Here is an 8,958-nt window from a genome sequence, read left to right as displayed (position 1 = left end):
TTGAAAAAATAAACTAAATAGACAACTCAAGTCAAAAGATTTCAAAATATAAATAAAACAATTTCAAAATATAATAAAGCAAATTATTTTTTAAAAACTTTTTTTTTCTTTTTGTTCTGTTTACTTTAATGACACGTGTGTCATGAAAGACAAATATTTAATATTTATTTATTTGCAACTATTACAATTTGTTACAAATATAACTGCAGGGTATCTGTTAGATAATGTTTGAAAGATATGAAATGCATGTAATTTTTTTTCCTGTATGATTTATTTATGTTTTGTTTTGAGTTTGATATTTTTTTGTTAAATATGCAATTGTAATTTGTTTTAATTTATCATAAAACTAAGTAAACTATTAACTGCAATATGAAAAAAAAACATGAATTGACATCTTGATACCCTGAATGTAAAAATATTAGATAATTTGTACATTTACATGATTACAACTACATTTGGTATTAAATTTATGTAAAATGCGAATTTTTATAAGAGGTTCACTGGAGCGTATACGCAACATTAAATTCTGTAAAAAAAATACAATTTTCTAAAAATAGTAAATATTACAAAAAATTTCTTTTTACAGAAAATAAAAAGAATTATAGCATTGTGTCTTATTTCTACCTAATGCAGGCAATATTATAGATAACATTTCGATAATTATCAATAATTTTTTTTTTCAAATTCTCTTCACAATAAATTTAATTTTTTAATTAAAACTTGTATTTCCCCAAATACTTTACAACATTTTTACACATTTCGAATTTTCTATAATTTTTGGAAATCTAAAATAACTAAATTCAAAATTTTTCACAAACTTCTTTTACAAAAATAATAAAATTTCAAAATGTTGATTCCCCACAGACTATACAAAACGTTAGTATTATTTGTGGGCCTATTAACTACTGGTAAGTATATGCTTTAAAAAATTCCTACTACATTTAACAATATCTCCTTCTCAATTTGCAGTAAACGAAATAAATGGAATTTGTAAATATGCTACACATTTTTTACAAACTGACTGGCATTTAATGCTTAAATATGAAAATGGCACATTAGAACTATTAAGAGAACCTGCTGTGCAAGATGGCACCATTATATATATGGTGTGTAACAGTGACGATATCAAGGAAGTGACCTGTGAAAGTGGTGAATTCAATCCACAATTATCATCGCTAGGAGGTTGTCCGAATCGTATGAGCCCTCAACTTAAACTGGAGAATGATAAAAAGTTATGTGAATATAACTTATATCGTGTGGGTTATCAAATTCAATGCAAGGATAATGATTACTTTTTGAGACCTACAAAGTCTGTTTCGATTTTAGTAGCAAACGATCCGTTTTTACCATAAATGAGGCATATCCATTTGGTAATGAATTACTTCCAAATATAATGAACAAGAACTGAACTAGAACTGAACTAGAACTGAACTAGAACTGAACTAGAACTGAACTAGAACTGAACTAGAACTGAACTAGAACTGAACTAGAACTGAACTAGAACTGAACTAGAACTGAACTACAACTGAACTACAACTGAACTAGAACTGAACTAGAACTGAACTAGAACTGAACTAGAACTGAACTAGAACTGAACTAGAACTGAACTAGAACTGAACTAGAACTACTTAGAACTGAACTAGAACTGAACTAGAACTGAACTAGAACTGAACTAGAACTGAACTAGAACTGAACTAGAACTGAACTAGAACTGAACTAGAACTGAACTAGAACTGAACTAGAACTGAACTAGAACTGAACTAGAACTGAACTAGAACTGAACTAGAACTGAACTAGAACTGAACTAGAACTGAACTAGAACTGAACTAGAACTGAACTAGAACTGAACTAGAACTGAACTAAAACTGAACTGAACTAGGACTGAACTGAACTAGAACTGAACTGAACTAGAACTGAACTAGAACTGAACTAGAACTGAACTAGAACTGAAACTAGAACTGAACTAGAACTGAACTAGAACTGAACTAGAATCTGAACTAGAACTGAAATAGAACTGAACTAGAACTGAACTAGAACTGAACCAGAACTGAACTAGAACTGAACTAGAACTGAACTAGAACTGAACTAGAACTGAACTAGAACTGAACTAGAACTGAACTAGAACTGAACTAGAACTGAACTAGAACTGAACTAGAACTGAACTAGAACTGAACTAGAACTGAACTAGAACTGAACTAGAACTGAACTAGAACTGAACTAGAACTGAACTAGAACTGAACTAGAACTGAACTAGAACTGAACTAGAACTGAACTAGAACTGAACTAGAACTGAACTAGAACTGAACTAGAACTGAACTAGAACTAAACTAGAACTGAACTAGACTGAACTAGAACTGAACTAGAACTGAACTAGAACTGAACTAGAACTGAACTAGAACTGAACTAGAACTGAACTAGAACTGAACTAGAACTGAACTAGAACTGAACTAGAACTGAACTAGAACTGAACTAGAACTGAACTAGAACTGAACTAGAACTGAACTAGAACTGAACTAGAACTGAACTAGAACTGAACTAGAACTGAACTAGAACTGAACTAGAACTGAACTAGAACTGAACTAGAACTGAACTAGAACTGAACTAGAACTGAACTAGAACTGAACTAGAACTGAACTAGAACTGAACTAGAACTGAACTAGAACTGAACTAGAACTGAACTAGAACTGAACTAGAACTGAACTAGAACTGAACTAGAACTGAACTAGAACTGAACTAGAACTGAACTAGAACTGAACTAGAACTGAACTAGAACTGAACTAGAACTGAACTAGAACTGAACTAGAACTGAACTAGAACTGAACTAGAACTGAACTAGAACTGAACTAGAACTGAACTAGAACTGAACTAGAACTGAACTAGAACTGAACTAGAACTGAACTAGAACTGAACTAGAACTGAACTAGAACTGAACTAGAACTGAACTAGAACTGACTAGACTGAACTAGAACTGAACTAGAACGGAACTAGAACTGAACTAGAACTGAACTAGAACTGAACTAGAACTGAACTAGAACTGAACTAGAACTGAACTAGAACTGAACTAGAACTGAACTAGAACTGAACTAGAACTGAACTAGAACTGAACTAGAACTGAACTAGAACTGAACTAGAACTGAACTAGAACTGAACTAACTGAACTAGAACTGAACTAGAACTGAACTAGAACTGAACTAGAACTGAACTAGAACTGAACTAGACTGAACTAGAACTGAACTAGAACTGACTATAACTGAACTAGAACTGAACTAGAACTGAACTAGAACTGAACTAGAACTGAACTAGAACTGAACTAGAACTGAACTAGAACTGAACTAGAACTGAACTAGAACTGAACTAGAAACTGAACTAGAACTGAACTAGAACTGAACTAGAACTGAACTAGAACTGAACTAGAACTGAACTAGAACTGAACTAGAACTGAACTAGAACTGAACTAGACTGAACTAGAACTAACTAGAACTGAACTAGAACTGAACTAGAACTAGAACTGAACTAGAACTGAACTAGAACTGAACTAGAACTGAACTAGAACTGAACTAACTGAACTGAAACTAGAACTACTAGAACTGAACTAGAACTGAACTAGAACTGAACTAGAACTGAACTAGAACTGAACTAGAACTGAACTAGAACTGAACTAAACTGAACTAGAACTGAACTAGAACTGAACTAGAACTGAACTAGAACTGAACTAGAACTGAACTAGAACTGAACTAGAACTGAACTAGAACTGAACTAGAACTGAACTAGAACTGAACTAGAACTGAACTAGAACTGAACTAGAACTGAACTAGAACTGAACTAGAACTGAACTAGAACTGAACTAGAACTGAACTAGAACTGAACTAGAACTGAACTAGAACTGAACTAGAACTGACTAGAACTGAACTAGAACTGAACTAGAACTGAACTAGAACTGAACTAGAACTAACTAGAACTGAACTAGAACTGAACTAGAACTGAACTAACTGAACTAGAACTGAACTAGAACTGAACTAGAACTGAACTAGAACTGACTAGAACTGAACTAGAACTGAACTAGAACTGAACTAGAACTGAACTAGAACTGAACTAGAACTGAACTAGAACTGAACTAGAACTGAACTAGAACTGAACTAGAACTGAACTAGACTGAACTAGAACTGAACTAGAACTGAACTAGAACTGAACTAGAACTGAACTAGAACTGAACTAGAACTGAACTAGAACTGAACTAGATGAACTAGAACTGAACTAGAACTGAACTAGAACTGAACTAGAACTGAACTAGAACTGAACTAGAACTGAACTAGAACTGAACTAGAACTGAACTAGAACTGAACTAGAACTGAACTAGAACTGAACTAGAACTGAACTAGAACTGAACTAGAACTGAACTAGAACTGAACTAGAACTGAACTAGAACTGAACTAGAACTGAACTAGAACTGAACTAGAACTGAACTAAACTGAAGAACTGAACTAGAACTGAACTAGAACTGAACTAGAACTGAACTAGAACTGAACTAGAACTGAACTAGAACTGAACTAGAACTGAAGAACTGAACTAGAACTGAACTAGAACTGAACTAGAACTGAACTAGAACTGAACTAGAACTGAACTAGAACTGAACTAGAACTGAACTAGAACTGAACTAGAACTGAACTAGAACTGAACTAGAACTGAACTAGAACTGAACTAGAACTGAACTAGAACTGAACTAGAACTGACTAGAACTGAACTAGAACTGAACTAGAACTGAACTAGAACTGAACTAGAACTGAACTAGAACTGAACTAGAACTGAACTAGAACTGAACTAGAACTGAACTAGAACTGAACTAGAACTGAACTAGAACTGAACTAGAACTGAACTAGAACTGAACTAGAACTGAACTAGAACTGAACTAGAACTGAACTAGAACTGAACTAGAACTGAACTAGAACTGAACTAGAACTGAACTAGAACTGAACTAGAACTGAACTAGAACTGAACTGAACTGAACTAAACTGAACTAGAACTGAACTAGAACTGAACTAGAACTGAACTAGAACTGAACTAGAACTGACTAGAACTGAACTAGAACTGAACTAGAACTGAACTAGAACTGAACTAGAACTGAACTAGAACTGAACTAGAACTGAACTAGAACTGAACTAGAACTGAACTAGAACTGAACTAGAACTGACTAGAACTGAACTAAACTGAACTAAACTGAACTAGAACTGAACTAGAACTGAACTAGAACTGAACTAGAACTGAACTAGAACTGAACTAGAACTGAACTAGAACTGAACTAGAACTGAACTAGACTGAACTAGAACTGAACTAGAACTGAACTAGAACTGAACTAGAACTGAACTAGAACTGAACTAGAACTGAACTAAACTGAACTAGAACTGAACTAGAACCGAACTAGAACGAGATCTTAATTTTGAACAAACGGTTTGTAAATACATATGTATATCTATTGTTACAGTTATACCACGCCCTTATGGCATGATGTTTGACCCTGATGAAATATTCACAATGAACATTTTCTCGGCCTACAATAAACGGGATATTTATGCACAATTCCGAAGAGTTTTAGGTGATGAACAACGTTTCACCGGATAATGCTGGTGAAGAGCGCTTTGATCGTGGACATTTAACAACCCGTAGCCGATTATATGTCAAATACATTAATAGCCACCACTTTTAAAATGATTAATGTCATTCCACAATTTCATCCTATTAACGATGGCAATTGGAAACAAATGGAGGAATGGGCTAGAAGTCCCATTAATACACCGGCAAAAGTTTGTAGTGGTGCCTTTCATTGGGTTTTACAATTGCACGACACACAGGGTTATTTAAGGCCAATGTATTTAAGAGAAAATATAATTCCTATACCATTATGGACATATAAAATCGTTTTAAATCGCAATGGTATAAGAACTGTATTTTTACAATACAATAATATTCATGACAAACAATCGCCACCACAAATACCGGGTGAAATTTGTCCAGAGGTGGCTTGCCCTACGAATATACATTTGGCGAAGAGTAATTATTGGGGTTATACATTTTGTTGTGAACCAGAACATTTCATGACAAAGATTGTGCCAAATTTAAAGGGTTATTGTTGAAATTATATCTCGAAACATCATCAAGTACTTTAAATTCCAGACAAAACTTATCTGAATTAACTAAAATAAATATGATTTGAGTTTTTTGCACTATTTTATATTTTAATATGTTTATATTAATCCCTCTCTAGTATGTATGATCTAATTATTTTCGTATTTAAACATCTTAAGGTTACAACTGTCAAGTTGTAATAAATAATAAATAAACTTGAAATTTAATATCTGTACTATTTTATTATTTTTAATAGACGCACCTACGAACTTCCACTACATACATACGCTTAATGATTTTATTTGCATTTGTATGTCATAAATTTTTTAGTTTTTTATAGTCCATAGTTTTTTATGCTAAATACTAGTTGCTGAATCTAATATTTATTTTTTATGCTCAATTGATTGCTTTTAATGGAATGACTCAATAACAAAATATTTAATAAAAACATTTAGTATTGAAAAAAGTACAAACAAATTTTAAACAAAAAGGCGGCATTTTAACTTTTCTATGCCATATTTGTAAAATTACACACATTCGGTTCGGTTTACAAACCCATAATTTATGTGGGAATCCAATGATATTTATGGACAATTTTAATAAACAATTAAACGTTTAAGTGGAACTAAAATTACGATTATCTTAGTTTTGAAAGGTAGGCAAAAACAAGGAATCGTTTTTGGAACAATAATAGAACTTGAAGTAAACTAAAATAGAACTGAACTTGAACAAAACTAGAACTGAACTAGAACTGAACTAGAACTGAACTAGAACTGAACTAGAACTGAACTAGAACTGAAACTAGAACTGAACTAGAACTGAACTAGAAACTGAACTAGAACTGAACTAGAACAGAACTAGAACAGAACTAGAACAGAACTAGAACAGAACTAGAACTGAACTAGAACTGAACTAGAACCGAACTAGAACTGAACTAGAACTGAAACTAAGAACTGAACTAGAAACTGAACTAGACTGAACTAGACTGAACTAGAACTGAACTAGAACTGAACTAGAAACTGAACTAGAACTGAACTAGAACTGAACTAGAACTGAACTAGAACTGAACTAGAACTGAACTAGAACTGAACTAGAACTGAACTAGAACTGAACTAGAACTGAACTAGAACTGAACTAGAACTGAACTAGAACTGAACTAGAACTGAACTAGAACTGAACTAGAACTGAACTAGAACTGAACTAGAACTGAACTAGAACTGAACTAGAACTGAACTAGAACTGAACTAGAACTGAACTAGAACTAGAACTGAACTAGAACTGAACTAGAACTGAACTAGAACTGAACTAGAACTGAACTAGAACTGAACTAGAACTGAACTAGAACTGAACAGAACTGAACTAGAACTGAACTAGAACTGAACTAGAACTGAACTAGAACTGAACTAGAACTGAACTAGAACTGAACTAGAACTGAACTAGAACTGAACTAGAACTGAACTAGAACTGAACTAGAACTGAACTAGAACTGAACTAGAACTGAACTAGAACTGAACTAGAACTGAACTAGAACTGAACTAGAACTGAACTAGAACTGAACTAGAACTGAACTAGAACTGAACTAGAACTGAACTAGAACTGAACTAGAACTGAACTAGAACTGACTAGAACTGAACTAGAACTGAACTAGAACTGAAACTAGAACTGAAACTAGAACTGAACTAGAACTGAACTAGAACTGAACTAGAACTGAACTAGAACTGAACTAGAACTGAACTAGAACGAACTAGAACGAACTAGAACTGAACTAGAACTAACTAGAACTGAAACTAGAACTGAACTAGAACTGAACTAGAACTGAACTAGAACTGAAACTAGAACTGAACTAGAACTGAACTAACTGACAGAACTGAACTAGAACTGAACTAGAACTGAACTAGAACTGAACTAGAACTGAACTAGAACTGAACTAGAACTGAACTAGAACTGAACTAGAACTGAACTAGAACTGAACTAGAACTGAACTAGAACTGAACTAGAACTGAACTAGAACTGAACTAGAACTGAAACTAGAACTGAACTAGACTAGAACTGAACTAGAACTGAACTAGAACTGAACTAGAACTGAACTAGAACTGAACTAACTGAACTAGAACTGAACTAGAACTGAACTAGAACTGAACTAGAACTGAACTAGAACTGAACTAGAACTGAACTAGAACTGAACTAGAACTGAACTAGAACTAGAACTGAACTAGAACTGAACTAGAACTAGAACTGAACTAGAACTGAACTAGAACTGAACTAGAACTAAACTGAACTAGAACTGAACTAGAACTAGAACTGAACTAGAACTGAACTAGAACTGAACTAGAACTGAACTAGAACTGAACTAGAACTGAACTAGAACTGAACTAGAACTGAACTAGAACTGAACTAGAACAGAACTAGAACACAACTAGAACAGAACTTGAACAGAACTAGAACAGAACTAGAACAGAACTAGAACAGAACTAGAACAGAATTAGAACAGAACTAGAACAGAACTAGAACAGAACTAGAACAGAACTAGAACAGAACTAGAACAGAACTAGAACAGAACTAGAACAGAACTAGAACAGAACTAGAACAGAACTAGAACAGAACTAGAACAGAACTAGAACAGAACTAGACAGAACTAGAACAGAACTAGAACAGAACTAGAACAGAACTAGAACAGAACTAGAACAGAAACTAGAACAGAACTAGAACAGAACTAGAACAGAACTAGAACAGAACTAGAACAGAACTAGAACAGAACTAGAACAGAACTAGAACAGAACTAGAACAGAACTAGAACAGAACTAGAACAGAACTAGAACAGAACTAGAAACAGAACTA

At 33.5% G+C, this 8,958-nt stretch overlaps 1 pseudogene; it reads left to right on the top strand.

The window, feature by feature from the left end:
* Window positions 1-776: 776 nt before the first annotated feature.
* LOC119604140 lies at window positions 777-6,248 on the top strand (annotated as a pseudogene).
* The last annotated feature ends 2,710 nt before the right edge of the window (window positions 6,249-8,958 follow it).

This window comes from Lucilia sericata, unplaced genomic scaffold (genome assembly GCF_015586225.1).
Source record: "Lucilia sericata isolate MDLA Ls3-8-SP2 unplaced genomic scaffold, ASM1558622v1 Contig000366F_arrow, whole genome shotgun sequence".
Lineage (NCBI taxonomy): Eukaryota > Metazoa > Arthropoda > Insecta > Diptera > Calliphoridae > Lucilia > Lucilia sericata.
This window is presented reverse-complemented; position numbering and strand designations above follow the sequence as displayed.